This window comes from Monodelphis domestica, chromosome 5 (assembly GCF_027887165.1).
Source record: "Monodelphis domestica isolate mMonDom1 chromosome 5, mMonDom1.pri, whole genome shotgun sequence".
In the NCBI taxonomy this organism is placed as follows: domain Eukaryota; kingdom Metazoa; phylum Chordata; class Mammalia; order Didelphimorphia; family Didelphidae; genus Monodelphis; species Monodelphis domestica.
In genome coordinates this window covers 75,077,625-75,099,019 of record NC_077231.1, presented here as the reverse complement: position 1 = coordinate 75,099,019, position 21,395 = coordinate 75,077,625, and positions in this window count along the sequence as shown.

Below are 21,395 nucleotides of genomic sequence, written 5' to 3'. Positions count from 1 at the left end.
GGATATTTGAAAAAACAAGTTCATGGGCAAAGACAGTGGAGTTTTTGTTTGACTGTATTGAATGTGAGATGCTGGTATGTGTAAGTGGAGGTACTTAACAGAGCTTTAGCCAGGAAGAGAAGAGCTGCATTCCGGAACATCTAATTAGAGGATTCTGATAGCACTTGCAATCTTTTAGAAGACTAGAGAAAATTTAGAGAAAAGTAGAAAAATTAGAGAAAAAAATGAAAACAAACAAAAAAAGCATTGAATTTAGCTGTTAGCAAGAATAATTTATTTAAAAAGGAATGGACCAGCTCACATAGTTCATCTGATACCCAGAATCCAGGTGAGCTCCTTTCTAGTATTAACATACTGACCACCACTACCTCTTTTCTCCAAAGAAATGGTCTCTTGGTGTCCCAAGGTCTCAGATAACATCAACTAACCCCACCCCCCATCCTTCAATTACTGCCATTTTTGGCAGGTATTAGAGGGCAGGTGGGGACTGCCCCTATAACAAGAGCTTAGCAGGCAGTTAGAGATTTAGGATAGTTGGATTTAAGAGATTTGTGAGATGCATAGAAATCATAAATGAACCCAAAGGAGCTGATAAATCACCAAAGAGAGTTCAGAGAGAGAAAAGAAGGAAGTGTATAGGATAAAGCCAGTGAATTCTTATACCAATACTTTTCATATGCCACAATTCAGTTGTTTCTGTTTCCTATGTGCTGGAAAAATAGATTGCTTCCAGGTTTGTAGTCATAAATGATAGCGCTTTTAATACTTTGTACACAAGTTTTGTTTTTATTTTTTTTCCCCCAATTTCCTTAGGTCACAAATCCAGTGATGGGAGCTCTGTATAAAAGGATATGCACCATGTGGTCACTTTTCTTGCTCATTTTCAAGGTTTTCCAGGACAGTGGGACAAACTCATAGGACAACAAGTAGTGAATTAGCCCAAGAAATTTCTATTTTCTTTTTGGCATATTCTATTACAATGCTTTCTTTCTTCCCCACCCACACTCCCACAATTAGTAGTGCTGAATAATTCAAATGTCATTCCTTGATATTAAATTGTCTTTTGATATTTTGCAATAATGTCTTTTTGACCCAATAACTCTGCTAATTAGCAACTACATTTACCGGCATATTAAACTTGCAATTTTTTTCTGACAATGTCCTATGAGTTCTATGGAGTTAAAACTTGTGTTTTAATCCTTATATTGCTTTCTCCCAAAAAATATATTTTGTGGAATTTTTTGTAAAATAATATTTTTGAAAAGTAGTGGATCTCATGCAGCTCTATATTCAAGTCCAGTTATTCCCCCCACCCCAATTTCAGGATTTTCCAATTTTACTGACTTTTAACTTTGAAAAAATATTTTTTGCATATATATATATTTTTTCATTCTACCTTTATTATTTTCCTTTCAGGGTATTTGCTTCTTGACTAATAGTTCCCATCTTTTTTTCCATCATCTGTTTTCCCATTTGTTTTTTTTTTTCCAATTCTCTTTTATGAACTCATTTCCCCCCTTATATTCTCTTGCAATTCATTTATTAAACTTCTTAGTCACTCTACATGATCTTTCTGTAGATCTATTCTAATTTCTGGAAAGGTTTTTGCTACAGCATTTTCTTCCTTTGTCTGGAGATTTCTGCTTACTTCTTATATACTTCTTACATAGCATTTCTTACATTATCACTGTTTATATCACTTCTCCTATTACAATTCATTATTGATAATACATTGCCTGATCAACATAACTCTATCTTTTGACCTGAAAATCCAAGTATTTGGTATCTGTAGTACTTCACTACTCATAGTAATATGAAATCAGTTTAAGAATATTGATCCCCCCCCAAAAAAAGGCTTTTTTTTCAGGGAACTGGACATTAAAATTACTTATCAATTTCCCAAAAGTAACCCAACTCTCTTACATCAGAGAGAGATATGAACAGAAAAGAGGGTTATCTAATCATCTAGGACAAAAAATTCACCATTTATATGTTCTGCTGGTTTTTCACTCCATATGAGCAGAACTTGGAGGATATTTTTTGCATATTGGGTGACATGAAGGAATTATAAGAAGATTCATACAAGAATTGTATAGGAGAAAAAAAAGCGTGAATTAGTTGCTATTTCCACCAACAGAGAGAATGCTCATGTCAGGAGATTACAGGGTCTGGAAGTATCAAAGTATTGAGGGAAATAATTCATCTTTGAATTAGGAACCTCTGTTTTGCAACTTCATTTCTGTGGACCTTCTACTGATTTTCCTGGGAGGTTTTCCTTGTGAGATTTCATTTCTTTTCTCTCTTTTAATGTCATGTTTTTTGACACTATCTGGCACAATCCTAGATATTTTGAGGTGATAGAGGCTAGATATTCATTTAATCACCATGCTACATATCCTTACACTACCAAAGTTAACTTTTTTCAAAGTCTAACATAAGGGTATGGTACAGTCAGTCATATTAATAGAATGTTTAGGCTTAAATATTTTTAATTATCTATCTTATTTATTCATCTATTTATTTGTTTATTTATCTATTTATTCATTGAGGGAAATTCATTGAGGGAAATTATATACATACACATATATGGATATTTGCATACATTTATTCTATTTTAGTTTTTTGTCTAAGCAATATAGAGTATTACCATGGGTATTTTGCAGAGGCAGCATAATACAGTTGAAAAAGCAGTATATTAGGAGGCAATTTCAGTTAAACCTTAATTGCTGTGTTTCAGTCACTATCATTCCTGTCTGGCTCTTCTTGACCCTATTTGGGATTTTCCTGACAGAGATACCAGTGTGATTTGTCATTTCCTTCTCTGACTCATTATACCGATGAGGAAACTGAGACAAATGGGATTAAGTGACTTTCTCAGGGTTACACAGAAAGTAAGCATCTGAGACCAGATTTGAACTCAGGAAGATGAGTCTTCCTGACTCCAGGTGTGGCATTTTATCCACCCTGCCACCTAGCTGTCCCTGAAACCTTACTACTACTACATTATAACAGCATAACATTAGGAAAGTCCCTTCCCCTCTCTGGGCAATTTTCTCATCTTTAAAATACAGATAATGAAATAGATCAAAGCTTCTTTATCTAGGGTCTACCAGCTCAAAAAAAAAAAAGTTTAATATCTATACTCCAAAACAATTGATTTCTTTTGTAAACTCATATGTTTTATTTATTGGATGTTATATCCTTCATTAGATTGTGAGCTCCTTGGGCAAAGGAACTGCTTTTTACTTCCTTTTATATCCATAGCATTTAGCACTGTGCCCGGCACACAGTAGGCACTTGATAAATGCCCCTTGACTTGACTTCTAAGCTTTTAAAAATATGAATCTCCAAAGGGGTACATAGACTTAATCAAATTCCCAAGAGGTCAGAACCCATATACTTGATGATATGAAAATACCTTCTAGCCCCAATCCTTATGATTTGACCTTATGTGAGAAGTCATCAAAGGAGGCTTTTAGCCTAATTTTTTTTTTCCTTCATGGACAATTAAAAGTGAAGTTAAAAATATCCCATCTAAAATACTGTACCAAAGACCATTCCACAAAGCCTTTGCATTTTAGATACTCTATACTGATATATCATGGACCTATTTGGAGGCCCTAGGATATGAAGAGAAAACTCCAGAATATTCTAGAGAAGGCTATGGTGAACCCAAGGGAACACTCACTCTCCCATAGCCACAGATACTGGGTAAGACCTCTTGGGGATTTGCACTAGGATTAAGGTTTATAGGATCCACACCAAGTTAGCCTCTTAGATAGTGACAAATATCACAGTACTGATCCCACAGGTTTTGCTCATCCTTGTTGCCAGATGGTGAAAATAAGAAATAGTGAACCCAATATTTCATAATAAATGAGTTGTCTTTCAGACAGATCTGCCCTGATTTCCTGATTCCTGATGCTGTTCTCTATGTAGTTTCTTAAACAAGTAAATTATGCTATAATAAAAACATTTAAGATGGAGCAGGGGAAAAAGAACAGAGAATAGGTCACTAGGGCTTCCATTATTAAAAGATGAAAAACAAGAAGTGTTAGATTAGATGATTTTTCTTTATTCTTGTATCACAGTGTAGCATAACTTACGTTATTCATTCAAGGGGGGAAATCAGCTATTTATTAGTGGTCACAGAATGACCCAAAACAGGTTTCTTTTTTTAATTAAAAAAATCTTCTTTTTGAAACTTCAACCCAAAGACATTTTTACTTTTCATGCACCGAAGCCTCTGTATGGAATATAAAGGCTTTGGCTGACATCAAAGACACTACATAGATCAAAAAGAAATCGAGTTCTGAGGAAAATGATTCTGTAACACCCTTGTTTTCCTTTTTTTTTTTTTTTTGGTCTGTGTTGGTCAATTCCATTTCAGATTCAAGTCTAAGTATGCCACTGGCTTTGGAGTAAATGGACTGTAACCTTAGAGATATTTCTGATATCTAATGAAACTTGGAGCCATTGACATTTGAGGGACAGCCTGTGATTTCAATCTCAAAACTGAGTGTTGTCCTGAGAATGGATGACCTTTGGGGCTTTCTTTTTTAGCTTTATACAATTACTGTCAGGAGGAAGGATTTTTCTTGTAACACTTCCTTTTCCCTTACAGTCTTTCCTGTGAGCCCAACAGGTTCAACATTTGTTGTGTCCTTGTGAAACAAGGCTAGTTTGAAAGACAATGACCTTTAGAACTGTTTGGTAACTCATCTGGCTAGTTTGTCCTATTCATCTTGATTTTATTGTCTGGGACTCCCTGGCAAGAGAGGGGTAGAACCCAGAGCCATGCAAATGCAGAAATCAGAATGGGTTAAGGAAAGGCTAGTGCTGCTTTTCATTGCCCAAAGGTTCTAAGGTGTGTCCTTCTCATTGTAGAGATTGAAATGAGAACAGAAAAGTGCACAATGGGATTCCTCTATTCACAGATGATGGTATCGACAAAGAGGAAATTGTACAAAGTTTAATCCATTCCCGTTATATTCTCCAGACTGTAATCTCCTTGGATGCTGAGTGCAGGAAAGAATTCTCTCTTCCATTTTCCTCTCCCCCCACCTCCCCAACCAACACACATTATCAAGTTGCTTTAGAATTGGTGCTATGGGCTAGAGGGAGGCGGCACTGGTTATGTAACATGCAATTTAAGATAATGGCCTTAGAAAAGGAGAAATTAATATAAATAGAATAGGCTAACAAAGCCTCAGTCATCTGGAAGGTAGTTTCAATCACCACTGACATTAAACAATATCACCCCCACTGAGCCTACACTATGTTTATTATCATTTAATTTCTTGCCAGAACCCAGTGTGCTCTTATCATGATGTTTCAGGGCTTTCAAGCTCTGTTGTGATCATAATGGCTAAGATTTTATTTTTAATGTATTTAATTTAAGCAAGAAACAAGGTGCAGAACCGAACTCTATTTTTTAATTTTTTACCTTTCATTGTTCTAAATACTCTACCCAAAACATGAGCAAAAAATGGAAGCTCTAAGTATTTCCTTAATTATCACAGCCTTGTCTTTGTTCTGGTAATGATAGAATCTGTACTTTCCATTTAGACGGCTTAATAATAGCAGCTGTCTCATCTGCTCAACTGTGGGGTTTTAGGGCTTCTGTAATTATTCATTTTCACTCATTTGTCGGTGGGTGTTTCCATGCAGTATTTCAGAGCACGTTAGGAGATAGAATTTTAAAATCCTTTTAAGTGTTTTGCTACACTTGACAATATTGAATTATACATTCATAACCTAAATTTAATTGACTTGATGGTGTCTAAGCTTTAATTTGCACTGTACCTCAATATTGAAAATTGACTGTATGAAGACCATCATGTCTTGTCTAAGGGTGGATAAAAAGAGGGAAACATTAAGGTATAAAGGAGGAGCTTCGCACGCCTGAAAACATACATCATTTTTTTTATCATTATCTTTTATCTCTTCACTATTGGAATGATAAATCTTAAAAGTCCACCCTAAATGTAGATTTGCAAAAATATGCTAAAAACTTTCTTATATCCTTGTGGCATATATCAAAATATTAAAAATAATAGTAACTCTCATTTATATATTGCTTTATAGTTTGGAGCGTGCCTTACATCCATTATCTGATTCTTGGAGTTATTCATGCCTTTTCACCCACAATCTACTTCACATTTATTTTTTATTTATATATGTATACAATTTCATTGGATACTGAGATGAAGAAATGATTCTCCACTTTTCCTCTCTTCTAATATACATCATCAGATTGCAGTAGGTACATTGTACCTCCATTGTCTGGCACATGGTAGGTCCTTAGTAAATGTTTACTGAATTCAACTAGATTGAATCTCCAAGTGACCCTACAAGATAGGTGCTGCAGATTTATTATTATGCCCATTTTACAGAGGTGGAAACAGAAGCTCAGAGATAATATACAACTTTTTTCATTTATGTTATTTAGTTGCTCAGTCATGTCTGACTCTTTGACACTCTATAAACCGTAGCACACCAGTCCGTCCATGAGATTTTCTTGGCAAAGATAAAGGATTGGTTTGCCAATTTCTTCACCAGTTGATCACCTTTTGACAACTTTTTTGGGACCTTTTGTCCAATATAACCTCTCCATCTTAGGTAACCCTGCAGAGATGTCTCTCTGTCATAGCAAGGCAGTGATCTAGGAGGAGATTATATAACTAATAAGTTTTCAAAGTAGGACATAAGCTCAATTAATTTTTCTTTATTTGTATCTATTTAATCTGCTATTTCACACTGCCAATGGACAACAACAGACTCGGAATCCATGTCATTAATGGAACAGAATTGTTTTCTGTCCTTATTTAACATAAATTAACAGTATAAAGAGCACTCCTCAGTTCAAAAACCTTCCATGGCTTCCATTGCCTGATAAATAGAATAGAAACACTTAACCTTGGCAAAGAAAGTCACTGTTAATCTCTAACCTAGCTGTCCAACTTAGTATTGTGCTATTCTCCTATTGGAGTCTATATTTTCACCAAATAGATCTATTCTCTGTCTGACATTCTCAGGTCTCTTCATTCTATTCTGTCCCATTGGATACCTCTGCTATCTGCTCATTCCATTTTCCTTTGAGCACTGAGTTCAAGACAAAGGACCTAGCTTTCAAATTCTGGCTTAGCCCCTTACTATTTGTGTGACTTGGGCAAATTTCCTTATATTTAAGAAAAAGAAAATGAAAAGAAAAGGGTGTTGGATCTCTAAGGTGGTAGTCTCCAAATGTTTTTGAATATGTACATTATGAGTTTTTTTTTAAATGAGCATTCCAATTTATGTATAGTTACATATTCATCAATTATATACATGTATGACTATCCTAAAATTTTGCTACATTACAAAGCTTAAACAAAACACCAATTACAAAAGGATGTAATAAATTAATGAATATTTTGAAGATACTATTTTAGTTATTAATGGCATAACATTTTACTTTCATTAAAATATTATTGATAATAATATCTGAGAGAGGACAACATAACTGAATATACTTCATTATTTGGGAAAAATATTAATATAGTCATTTGAAAGCCTACTTCTTTGACATCTATTTCAATATTTGGTTTTAATGGCCGAAAAAGTCCATACACTGAACTCAACATTAGATTGTGAGCTCTTCAAGGACAGGATCTCTTTTATTTTTCTTTGTATCCCCAGGACCTCAGTACAGTCCTTAGTATTTGTTAAGCCCTTAATAAATTTTATTGTTTATTGTTTATTGACTAATTGACAAACAGAAGAAAGGTATCATTAACTATCATCAACTTCAGCAGTTAAGAAATCATTGGCATCTTTGAAGAAAATAGTTTGAGTTGAGGGAGTAATCAAGGATTAAGAGGAGCTTGAGGACTGGGGGATGGGGTTGGAAGGATGGTGGAACCCTTCATGTGTAAAACTTGGGGCCATTTAAATTAATTAATTATCTTCATTCCACTTACAATAAAAGGGAAAAAAAATATTCTGGGCCTTGACACCTTAAGGATATGAGAAAATCTACAATGAACTGATCGGTCAATTTAGGGCATTAGGCTAGGAGGGAATCGTCTATTACTGAATGGCATTTCACTGGATGTATGTTGGTTGTCTGAAGACCTGTGCGTTTTATGCAAAAATAGTAAACTAGCTCAGATTGTAGGGATCTAAGTATTTGGCAATACAGTAGAAAGAGCTCTTCCAATCAAGACCCTGAAAGGGAATCGTTGGGGACAGGGGAAAAAGCAGATGAATATCTGTCTCTCCTCCCACCCATAAACAGAGGAAGACTTTATGAACAGCAGAAGGTTGGAGAATTTGGATTTTTCATAGGTGTCCTAGCATCTTTTCCAGGAGAGCAGAGGCCAACAGCAGTATTCATCAGGAAGAGGACAAACTGGACATATTGAAGAAAGATAGCTTTGAAACTCTACTAAGAGCCCAGCAGAATGCTACATCATGCTTAAGAAGATTTATAAGGACTCCATAAAAGGGAGGCAAGGACTTCTGGGAGTTGTGAGTTACCTTCTTGATCCCTTGTAGTCTTCTAAATCTGAATTTACTTTCTCCTTGACCTAGGAGAATATAGCCTCAATTTAGGGAGATGCTTTGTACTAACTTCATATAATAAAATATAATCATGCTAATTAGTAAATCCTCATTTTAAAGTTAATTATATCTGACTAGTTAAGTGATATCAACTGATAATCAGTGGAGGAACAATATTGGTAGGAACTTGGGACCTAAAGCACTAAAAATCAAGGACAAGGTAGACTAGGTGAAGTACTTCCAATGGAATGTTATGTTTTTTCTTGAAAATATTAAGAGGATTATCTTGTTGTCTGACTAACTCTTCATGACTCCATTTGAAATTTTCTTGGTGAAGATACTGGAGTGGTTTACCATTACCATCTCCATTTATTTTATAGATGAGGAAATTGAGGCAAACAAGACTAAGTTACTTGTCCAAGCTTACACAGCTGATAAATTATTGAGGCTGGATTTGAACTCATGTCCTGATTTTAAGCCAGACACTCTATTTACTGTTCTATCTAGATGTATGACTCTGGGCAAATCACTTTCCATCTCTCAAACTTCCATTTCCTCATTTGTAAAATAAGAAAATTTAAACAAAAAGCCCTTTATGGTGTCTTCCACCTATAAATCTATGATCTTACGATCTTTTGATTCTTTCTAATCCAAGGCACAGAAATAGTCCATCCAGTGAGACACTGGAAAGCTAGGGAAACATACATGGAGCTAAATATGAGGAGACAAACATGAATTTGATTCTAATGTTAAGGGTCTCTCTACATTTCACACCATATGTTAGTCTATTCCTTGTCAAAATGTGTAGTTATTTCCTAGACACAGAACTCTTCTAGATAGCTATTGTACTTCCTTTGTTTCATTCCTGAAGGTGTTTTTCATATATTATTATAATTTCTCCAATAGCTATCTAGAAGAGATGAGAACATTGTCACTCTCAAATATTATAGTCCTGTCCTTGTCCTAAAAAACAACAAAATCCAAACTTTTCCATTTAGATTGTATAATAGTAGCTATCTTGTATGCTCAATTGTGGGGGTTTAGGACCTTCACAATTATTCATTCTCTTTCATTTGTTGTTGGATGCCCCCTTGAGCTATTTCAGAACACACTTACAGATGGAATTTTAAAAGGTGAGCTAGATTGGTGTACCAGTTTCTTAAAGAGGCACACAGAGATAAAAGCTTGTGTTTTTGTTGTTGTTCAACATTAATATTAACAACAATAACTCCAATCACTTATTTTCACTTTAAGGTTTACAAAACAATTTACATATATCAGATAAGTATCAAAATGGGATGAATGCTGCTAAGGAGTCACTAAATAGTTCAAGATCAGCTGTGGTCACTCTACAAAGCAATATCATTGTCAGAGACCTGAGAAAAGTGAGTTTTTGGAATTATCACACAAGAGAACAAAATAACTATTTAGCAGTTGAATAAAAGTATAAAGATATACATTAATCTTTTGAAGGGTTTCTGAAGACATCATTGGTACAATTCCAGGTGCAGGCAGGATAATAAGGATCATGTATGCTTTTCCATGTTCTCACATGATTTCAGTTTCTTCTTTTAGGTCTCTATATTTTAGAAGTCATTTTAAATGTATAATATCTTGAAGTTTATGAAAATTTGGTGTGGCAACATATATTGAATTTTTTGTCTTGAAAATTTTATAAATCAGTGTTATACACACCAGACTGAAGGCAATGGTTCAATCTGTGATGTTTCAGTTACAATATAGTTTTTTTGGGGGGGAGATTATATAATTTTCCAGGATATTTTGAAATATGTATTTATTTTTTAAATAATATTTTATTCTGTTCCTTAACTACATGAAAAAAAAAAACCAGATTTTTTATCTTTGGACTTTTTTTCGTTTTGAGCCAAATTCTCACTTTCCTTATCTCTTTTCTTCCCCTTCTCCCTCCCTGTGATGGCAAACAATCTAGTATAGATTTCACAAGTTTAATAATATAAAACATTTCCCCATATCATTCATTCTGTTAAAGAGAATTTTAACAAACAAAAGAAAAATTACAAAATAAAGTTAAAAATCTTGTCTTGGCCTGCTTTCAGATCCTTCTTTTCTTTCTCTGGAGGTAAAAGGGATTTTTTTATCATGAGTCCTTCAGGATTATCTTGGATCACTATATTACTCTGAATAGCAAAGTCATTTATAAATGTTCCTCATATAATATCGCTGTTGCTGTATACAGCATTCTCCTGTTTTGCTCGCTTCATTTTGCATCAGTTCGTGTAGGTCTTTTCAGGTTTTTCTAAAATCAATCTTTATATCATTTCTTGTAGCACAGTAATATTCTATTTCAACCATGTATCACAACTTGTTTAGCCACCTCCCAATTGATAGACATTTCCTCAATTTCCAATTCTTTGCCAATACAAAAAAGAAATCTGTATTTATATTATGAGAATTTGCTATTTGTCGGTTCATAAAATATTGAGACCTTTGATGTCCAATACTAGCCACGTAATCACGTCTTTCTAAATATTTGTTAATGTGAATGTTTTGCAGCCTATAGTGATGTATGTGTTGCCCAGTTTCTATGTAGAATTTATATTAATCACCTCCTCCAAATTTTCTTACAAAATGCCTAAAATGTCTTGGAATCCATCTACCAAAGCATATAAAAAAAACTTATATCAATTGAATTATAAAATTCTCCTTAAATAAATAAAGAATTTAAATAGCTGGAGGAATATTCAGTGTCAATATGATAAAAATGATAATACTACCAAAATTAATTTACATGTTTTATGATATGCCAATCAAATTACCACAAGGTTCCTTGATAAGACTTGATTCAATAATAACTGAGTTAATTTGAAAAAAATTAGACTATCAAAGAAAATGAGGAAAAGAAGTAGAAATAAAGGAGGACTATCAAACTATATTATAAAGCAGCAGTCATCAGAAATGTACAGTATTGGTTAAAAGAGGGAGACAGAGACAGAAAAAGACTGGCTTTGCAGGGAGCTTTGATAGCTTTGTTTAAGTATTTGAGAGGCTGTCATATGGAAGATGGATTTAGATTTGAGCTCCTATTTTCCTCCTATGTATTTATAAATTCCCTAAGAATAGCACTTATGTTTTGTTTATCTTCACAGTGTTTTCATAGAGAGTCTCCATCAACACAGGGAAATGTTCTTGTTGTTCCAAGGGGTCAGACCTTAGAAGAATCAAGGAAGGTGAAAAAAAGATATATTGTGGTTTGATGTCAGGTTTGAAAAAGAAAAACAATTTTCTAGCAATTAGAATTGTCCCAAAGTAGAATGGGACTTGCTTGGGAGGCAATGAGTTCCTCATTCTCTGAAGATCTTCAAGTGGATGTTAGATGACCATTTGGTAATGTGGAGGCAATACATTTTCAGATAGGAGTTTCAGATACTCTGACCTCTGATATACTATTCAATTCTGAGACTCTATGACTCTTTGATTTTCACCCCAGGTATAGCCAGGATATTAGAGCATTCTCAAGGGAATTTCTGAACAAATTCTTGCTAATAAAAAAGTGATAAAAATGATTAAAAAATTAGAAAGAATTTTGTGGGCCAAATGCCACAAAATTGAACCCATTGCTATAGCACAAAATCCAATGAGTCACAATGAGGTCCCAGAATAGAATCTATAATCCAAGACTGAAAGTTTCAGAATGGGAAGTTATTTTCCCAACCAAAAGTTTCATAGTTAGCTGAGTGGTTTTGGCTTATTTCAAGGTTTAAAACATTTTCTTAAAATAATCTCCTTTTGAATGATGTCTTATTATTTGAAATGTTAAATGCTTCATTGGTTGACACTTGTGGAGCAAGTCACTGGATATGGTGTTAAGAAAGACCAGGGCATTGAGCCTGGACTCTAACCATTCTTGGTGTTAGATTGGTGGCCAGGGGCAAGTCATGATGCTCAATTTCTTTATCTGTAAAATGAGAACCCAAATTCTTTTGATGCCTGCTTCCTAAGGTCAGGTCAATGCTTTAATAAATGATGATTATTATTGTTATATTAGGATAGAAGATTTTAACCTTGAGTAGATGTCAAGGAGTCTATAACTTTTGAGAGAAGTGGAAAATTACATTATCATTTTCACTAACTTTACCTGAAATCCAGGCAGCTAGGTGGCACAATGGAAAGACTGCAAAATCTAGAATCAAGAAGAATCATCTTTCTGAGTTCAAATACAGCGAGTTGTGGAAACCTGGGCAAGTCACTGAACCTTATTAGCCTCAGTTTCCTCAACCGTAAAATGAGAGAGAGAGAGACAGAGAGAGAGAGAAAGAGAAAGAAATGCCCAAACCACTGTAGTATCTTTGCCAAGAAAACCCCAAATGGATTCATAAAGAGTCAGACTGGTTTGAAATAACTGAACAACAAAAACATACTAAACACCACAGTATTGTAGATGACTTGCCCAAACTCATATGGGTAACAAATGGAGGAATCTGAATCTGAATCTATCTTTTAATTAATTCTCACCCCAAACTCTTTAGAAACCTTCATTTACTATTGCCATATGCCCACTCCCACCAAGTAAATGAATATATAAAATAAAAGCAAAGGCAACATGTGCTAGCAAGAGCCATGCATCTCTTTGATGGGGAATCAATACACAGTGAGTGTAAAATTTGAAACAGTTGAGTTAAAATGTGTGTGTGTGTGTGTGTGTGTGTGTGTGTGCATGAAAGTATTTGTATGCATCCGTGTGTGTATTTGTTACACCACTGACTTCTATTGTCAGGACCCACGCATGGCAGAATGCAATCTTTCCTATTTCATAGAATCTTCAATAGGCTATGACAAGCCATTAACGATGATGTTTCTTTTTCATTCAAATTCAGAATTTCATATAAATCCATTTGCCAGACAGGCAGCTATGTTGCTGAAAAAGGACACATACATTCAGTGTAGGATAATTATTTATTGATCTGTAGAGCACTTTCAATTTTTACCTGGGCTTGATGGAAGGCAGGAATTTAGAATCAGATCACAATAATAGGACTGAGAACTACATGGAAAAGGATGTGTTCTCAAGCATTTTTATTTTTAAAATAATAATTACGGTAGTTAAAAGAGAAAGGCTCTCCTTTTGTCTCTTGTTCTTGTTCTTTTCTACCAAAAGACTAGAAAATTTCAAATAAATTGCTTCTATTTTCCATCTCTAGATTTTGATTCAAGAGGGCTCCTTTTTCTGATCTCTCGCCCCTTTCCCTCCTCCCAATCACCCCATCCTGAGTTATAATTTGTTTCTCTGCTTGAAAGGGAAGCAGATTTCAGGCTGAAGGTTTGGTATGGTGACATTTTGTTGATGTTACTGTTTTTGGTTAAGATTTGTGATTTCATCAGTTAAGTGTCTCCTGCTTTGTTAAAATCTTTTTACCAGTGTAGATCTCTGTAACTTATGGACCATAGGATTGTAGAAAGGATTTGAGAGGTTATTTAGTCCAGTCCCATTACTTGAGTTCCAATGTGAAATTGTTATTGTTGTTGCTCATTTGTTTTTCTGTTGTGTAAAAATGACTGTGACCCCATTTGGGGTTTTCTTGGCAAAGATACTAAAGTAGTTTGCCATTTATTTCTCCATCCATTCATTTTATAGATGAGGAAACTGAGGCAAACAGGGTTAAGTGACTTGTCCAGGGTCACATACCTAGTAAATGTTTAAGGCTAGATTTTAATTCAGGTCTTCTTTACTCCAAGCCCAGTATTCTATCTTCTGTGAGACTTGGAAAATATGTATCCTAACGCTTTCCCTGACCATTTTATCAAAGATCACAGAATCAGGATCATAAGGTAGAACTATAATTAGAAGGTACCTAAAACGTATTTCATCCAATCTCTTCATTTAGTGAATGAGGGGCCCCTGGTCTAGAGAGTTTAAATGACTTGCCAAAGGTCATGCAGGAAGTATGTGGCAAAGTTGGGATTCAAACTCAGGTTTAGAATCGAAATTCAGCACTCTTTCCATTGTCCTATGGAAATAGTTAAAGGGGCTCTATGGTTTCTAGAGGGTATATTAGTGGGGAAATTGAAAAAGGAACCAAAGTTCTAGCTACTTGGGGAATACAGAAAGCAAGGGTTTATATTTTTTAAAAAAGAAAGAAAGAACAAAATTCAATGGGTCCTGATAGTCCTTTTGTTTTGAGGGTGCAGTATAGTAAATTCTGCTATCAGCAATTATATGAAGTAAACTTCCCCTTAGCCCTCCTTTCTTTAAATGATGTTCTTTGAAGTTCCCCTCCTAACACATTGAGTCTGATTGAAGTCTCTATTAAAATCAAGATGTCTATTTATTTAGGTATAAAGGATGGGTAATGAGGACAGAGGGAAAAGGAAATCCCTAGCTTTTTCCTATACAGATCTGGGGAATTTGAACCAGGGTCTTTCTTCAGGATAAGCTCTGAGGTTCCCCTAAGGGACAAAAGTCTTTATCCTAAAAGTGTCACTAGTTGAAAGATAAGATCTTCTATGGCTCAGGCAAAAGAATTGAGAAAATGGGTATCAGCAAAGGTCAGTTCTTCTCTCAGCTCCAGGAGCAAAGAACCTCTCCCAGGTTTTCAACTGTCCCTTCCTGACTTTGGCTGAAAAGTTCCATAGCATCCCCTGAAGTCAGCTGGGGTTCCATTTCCTCTTCTCCTGAGATGAGTTGTCAAATTAAAATTTTTTTTCCATTGCTTCTGGCCTTTCCCTCTTATACAAGGGTCAGTTTCATATGGCAGAAAGGGTGCTTGGTGGAATTAGAAAATATGCATCAGTCCTGATTGCCATTGAAAAAGAAAAGAAAAAGAAATTAATATTCATATAATTTCTGATAGCAGAATTTACTATACTGCACCCTCAAAACAAAAGGACTATCAGGGCACACTGAATTTTGTTCTTTCTTTTTTTTTAAATATAAACCCTTACCTTCTGTCTCAGAATCAATACTGTGTATTGGTTCCAAGGCAGAAGAGTGGTAAGGGCTAGGCAATGAGGGTTAAGTGACTTGCCCAGGATCATATAGCTAGGAAGTGTCTCAGGCCAGATTTGAACCCAAGATCTCCCATCTCTGGACCTGGCTCTCAATCCACTGAGCCACCCATCTGCCCCCTCAAACTTTGTTCTTTCTTAAACCTTCTACTTCTTCTCAACTATACATTATCAAGTACACTTGTGAAAGAGCTATAGTAATGCAAGGTGGATTCCTAATTGCCATTCTCCCTCCACTGGTCCCAAACTTTTTATTCCATCCACTGAAAGTTTGTATTTTGTAAAAATCCTGAATATCTAGGGACAAAAAGTCTTCTCATAAACTCAGAGACAATGAATTATCCAACATCACCACCATGGTAGGAATTTCCTTGGCAGAGGTTATTTGGACTTTTTTTTGGATACTTCTTGTTATAGGGAATTCATTGCTTTATGAAACACCCTGTTCCTCTTTTGGACTTACTAACTGTAAAGTAGATATATGATAGATAGATAGATAGATAGATAGATAGATAGATAGATAGATAGATAGATGAATAGATGACTGGCTGGCTGTATGGATGGATAGATAGAGAGATAGAGTTGATATATGGTAGAGAATAAGCAGTGAGGTGATTTGGTTGATTGAGAGCCAAATCTAGAGATGGGGGTCCTGAGTTCAGATTTGACCTCAGATACTTCCTAGCTAGGTGACCCTGACATAGTATTGATTCTAAGGCAAAGAGTAAGTGCTTTAAGACAAAAAAAAAGACAAAAAAAAGAAGAGTTCTAGAACAAGGTTACCTAAGATGAAGAATATTATATTATGACTGGGATGATTCATTTCACCTAAGACTCTGAAGCTTTGGCTCCAATGGCAATTTGATCTGGCAATTTTATTCCCAATTCCATTTCTCTCTGAAAAGAAATTTTTAAAAATCTTAAAATAGTGACATCTCAAGATTTCACACACATTTCAACTTCCCCTCCCCACTCACTTTGTCCCATTTCAATGTCAAATGTCTGTTTCTGCAACTCTTAATGTTGTCAAGTTATCTTATGTCCTCTACCTCCTTCCCTCTGCTCAAAACCAAGTCATCCTGTTCTTTTCTTGGGTCTGTGTTGCACTTTTCTAAACATTTGTTGGTTCATTACCAGCTAGTTAAGAAAGAGGAGAACCTAATTCATTCCTTCCCAGATGGATTGCATCAGACAGGATAAAAGTGAGAACAGTCATTTTCTGGGAAAATAAACAACCTCCAACCCAATCACATCAACTTGTGTTGAGTAAGAAAAGGAAACTCCAACCTAAGAAAGTGGCAATGACAGGCTGAGAAGTTTATTCCTCATTTTCAGTAAAGTGGAGAGAAGTCCCAAGGCACCAGACATGGAAACCCATCTGATCATGAAAGAAGTCCATTGCATATTTGCTTAGCCAATTGGCATAGAGCATTGGGGAGCAAATTTAATTGCTGTTTCATAACATTAGTGGGATGTGCTCCCACTTCAGAGACTACATACTTCTGAGATGGTCAGAACAATACTGAGGCAGCATAGGGTCTTGAGAATAATATTCAATTTGAAGCCAGAGGAACTGGGTTCAAATGGCAGCTCTAATTTTTACTAGATGTGTGGCTTTGGGAAGGTTGGTCACTCTCTCTGAGTCTCTGAGTCTGTTTCTTCATCTCTAAAATAAGAGGGTTAAATTAGATGATGTCTAAGATCTTTTACAATTCTAACTCAATTCAATGTCTTGGTCAGGTCCCGAAAACTCTCTTGTCCTGAGTTTCATCATCTATAAAATGAGGGAGTGGGGTTAGATGACTCTGAGGGCCCTTTTTAAAAGCTCCAATTCTATGATTTTTGTGTCTTTAGTACAAATCTCTCTTCTATCATTTATTAGCTAAATCTCTCTTCTATCATTTTTTCTCTTCATTTAGAGTTTCCTCCACTATATGAGGGCCAGCTAGGTGGCACAGTAGATATAGTACAAGAACTGGGTTCAAATCCAGCCTAAGATACTTACCAGCTCCGTGACCCTGGGCAAGCCATTTAACTCTGCTTGCTTCAATTTGTTCATCTGTAAAATAAACTAGAGAAGAAAAGAGCAAACTATTCCAGTATCTCTGCCAAGAAAATCCGAAATGGGATCACAAGGAGTTGGACATTACTGAAAGTTCCTAAACAACAACAAAATAGGGGTGGGGGAATGAATTAGATAACTTCTAAAGTCACTTCTAGGTCTAAATTCAGCATTTATATAAAGGATGCAAATAAAACTTTTAATTCATTATTTCATTTGATCCTCATTATAGCCCTATGAGATATGTGCCATAGAAATCAGCTCCATTTTATAGATATGAAAATAAGAGTCAGACAGATTGAGTGAGTTGCCTGACATCCCAGGGTCAGTATCAAAGCCATAGGGGAGGGGATTTGAACTCAGATTGTCCTTACTGCAAAACCAGGACAACACTATCCTTTAAATCAAATTAAATTTCAAGATTAAATTGTCAATCACTGCTTCATACTCTTACTCTCTCTCTCTCTCTCTCTCTCTCTCTCTCTCTCTCTCTCTCTCTCTATCTCTCTCTCTCTGTCTCTCTCTCTTCCTTCCTTCCTTCCTTCCTTCCTTCCTTCCTTCCTTCCTTCCTTCCTTCCTTCCTTCCTTCCTTCTTTCTTTCTTTCTTTCTTTCTTTCTTTCTTTCTTTCTTTCTTTCTTTCTTTCTTTCTTTCTTTCTTTCTTTCTTTCTTTCTTTCTTTCTTTCTTTCTTTCTTTCTTTCTTTCTTTCTTTCTTTCTTTCTTTCTTTCTTTCTTTCTTTCTTTCTTTCTTTCTTTCTTTCTTTCTTTCTTTCTTTCTTTCTTTCTTTCTTTCTTTCTTTCTTTCTCTCTCCCCTCTTCTCTGTCTCTCTGTCTGTAACCTTCTGTCTCTCTGTCTATGTCTCTCTGCCTCTGTTTCTATGTCTCTGTTTCTATCTCTGTTTCTCTGTCTCTCTGTCTCTGTCTCTGTCTCTCTGTCTCCCTCTGCCTTTCCTGTTTTCAGTTGAATTAGTCCTTTAATTCTCTCTTCTAATCAGTATTCTTGAAAGAAATCCATTAAATCAGTGGCTGCCTTTGATTTTTCTCAGATAACAAATTGAAGTCCACACTCAGGAAGCAAGCCCAAGTTTCCTCCACCCTTGACAGACTTGGATGTGGGCAGAAGGAAGGTAGCTTTTATGTTCCCAGGCAGCTGTGGATTTACATTAGAATGAAGTGGTCTCAGTGGACTTGGACCATATGACACAGGCCCCTCCTCACCTTGGCAAAGAGGAACGTTTAGAGGTTATTTTAAACTGACTTTGAAATCCTTAGGAGGAGGAATAATTTGGCCAGGCTGAATTCCAAACTCCCATGTTTTCCTAGCTCGGAGTTTCAAAGACAGTATAAAGGCAACACATTTAGAACTTCTAGTCCCTAGCAAAACAAACCCAGCAATTTCCTGGTTCATTTTTTTGTTTGTTTTACATTGAAGTCCATTTACAGAGGCTAGCTAAGAAGGATAACCCTCATTATACAGCTAAATCTGGACCCTTCTTATCTGTCCATCTCTTTTTCTGCCTCTGTTTCTCATTCTCTCTGTCTTTCTCCTTCTGTCTCTGTCATCATCTCTCCTCTCTCTGCCCCTCTAATTCTCTCTGTCTCACTTTGTTTCTGTCTCTGTTTCTCTTTCTCCCCTCCAACTTGTCATGTTATCACCTTGATAAACTTCCACTGTAGAAATTCTCTCCATAAAACTGATGGGTGACTCTTCTGTAACTTATGATACATAGGGGCCACTGAGGGGCAAAGGGTGTCTTGCTCAGGGTTATTCTCCCAGAACACATCGTGTGGTTCATAATATCTAGGAATGCCTCCTTTTCCAGGCTCATTACCTGTGATTCCCCATCATGCATTCTACATTCTGTTCAAAGTGGTCCACTTCCTATACCCATGGCTACACTGTAGGGCACCCTCATCTCCATCCACTGAGATTCCTGATGTCCTTCAAAAGTCACCCTCCTAAAGAGGCCATTCCCGATTATTCTAGCTGCTAGTGTCCCCCTTGCCCATTACAGAAATAATATGTACACATATTACTAAATATATATATAATATAGTCAATATAGTAACATTATACTAATTATTACTAAATTATATGAATATATTTAGTCAATGTATTAACACTCTACTAGTACTAAATTATATATATATTTAATCAATGTATTATGATTATAGTAATTATTACTTAATTATATGTATATATTTAATCAATCTGTTAAAATTACGCTATTGCTAAGTGTCTAAATATTTAGTCAACATATTAAATTATGTTAATTATTACTTAATTGTATGCATATATTTAATTAATTTGCTAAAATCATACGATTGCTAAATGTCTATATATTTAGTCAATGATTAAATTGTGTTAATTATTACTTAATTATATGTATATATTTAGTGAATATAAATATATTTTATCAACAAAATAATATTAACAACAATAATAACTTGTATTTATACAAAATTTTAAGGTTTGTAAAATACTTTACAAATAATGTCTTATTTTAGCCTTATAATAACAATACAAAGTAAGTACTATTATTATTCTCATTTTAGAGATGAGAAAACTGAGGCAGGTAGATGCTGACTAGCCCAGTGTCTCACAAATAAATCTTGAAGGATTCCAGGACTTTTAAGAGGCAGAAGTGAGGAAAGAGAACATCTATGGTGGACTCTCAGTGCAAAGGAAAGGAAATAGGAGCATAGAGTATGGGGGTTAGGGTAAGCAATAATAATTATAAAAAGAATGATAACTATAAAAGTAACAGCAACAACAACAGCATTTATAGAATGCTTTAAGGTTTGCAAAGTGTTTAACATATTATCTCTTTTGATCCTCACAACAACCCTGTGAGGTGATTGCTATTATTGTTCCTGTTTGGTGAATAAACTAAGGTTAAGAAAAATTAAATGACTTGTCCAGGTTCTGGCAGCAAGTGTCTAAGGCAGAACTTGAACTCGAGTTTTCCTGACTCCAGGTTCAGCTCTTTAATTGGAAGTCTATGGTATAATAAAAATATCGTGACCAACTATCAGAATCAAGGAGCTCTTGAACATAGAAGTGGAGCACATACAAGATAGCTAAAGCAAGATTATGGTGCCTTCTTTGGGTACAGCTGAAATGTCATGGACAAATGAGTCTTAGGAACAGAGAAGACAGGAACCAACAATTAAAGTTCTTGGAGACAATGGTTAAAGGGCTGGCCCTGGAGTCAGAAAGTTCTGAGTACAAATCTATCCTCAGATACTTCCCAATTCTGTGACTCTGGGCAAGTCACTTAACCCCCATTGCCTAACCCCGACCCCTCTTCTGCTTTGGATCCAATGCACAGTATTGACTCTAAGACAGAAGGTGAGGGTTTAAAAAAACCAAACACACTTTTATGCAAGGCATGGTGCTAAGTGCTGGGCAGAAAGTTCAGCCATGAAAAACTTTCTCTACCCTCAAAGAATGAATATAGATAGTACTAGATTTTTCATTATAGCCAATAGGCACCTGATATCAGAAAGCCATCCCAGTAGCTTTCATCACTCTGCACAACCTTCCAAATAATATCCTCCTTTCATAATAGAAACAAATGCATTTAAACCAGATATCACTGTTAAGTTCATAAACTTAACTGTTCTGTCCATTGGAAATGGCATATTCCCATCACAAAATTGACGATTGTTGTGATCTGACCTAGAACTGGCACCCTCATGGCATTAACTGAGTGCAGTTGGGTGACTAAGTAGATGGTGTTAGAGTTGGTGTCAGAAAGACTTGCATTCAAATCCTTCCCCTAGACATATACTAGCTATAGGA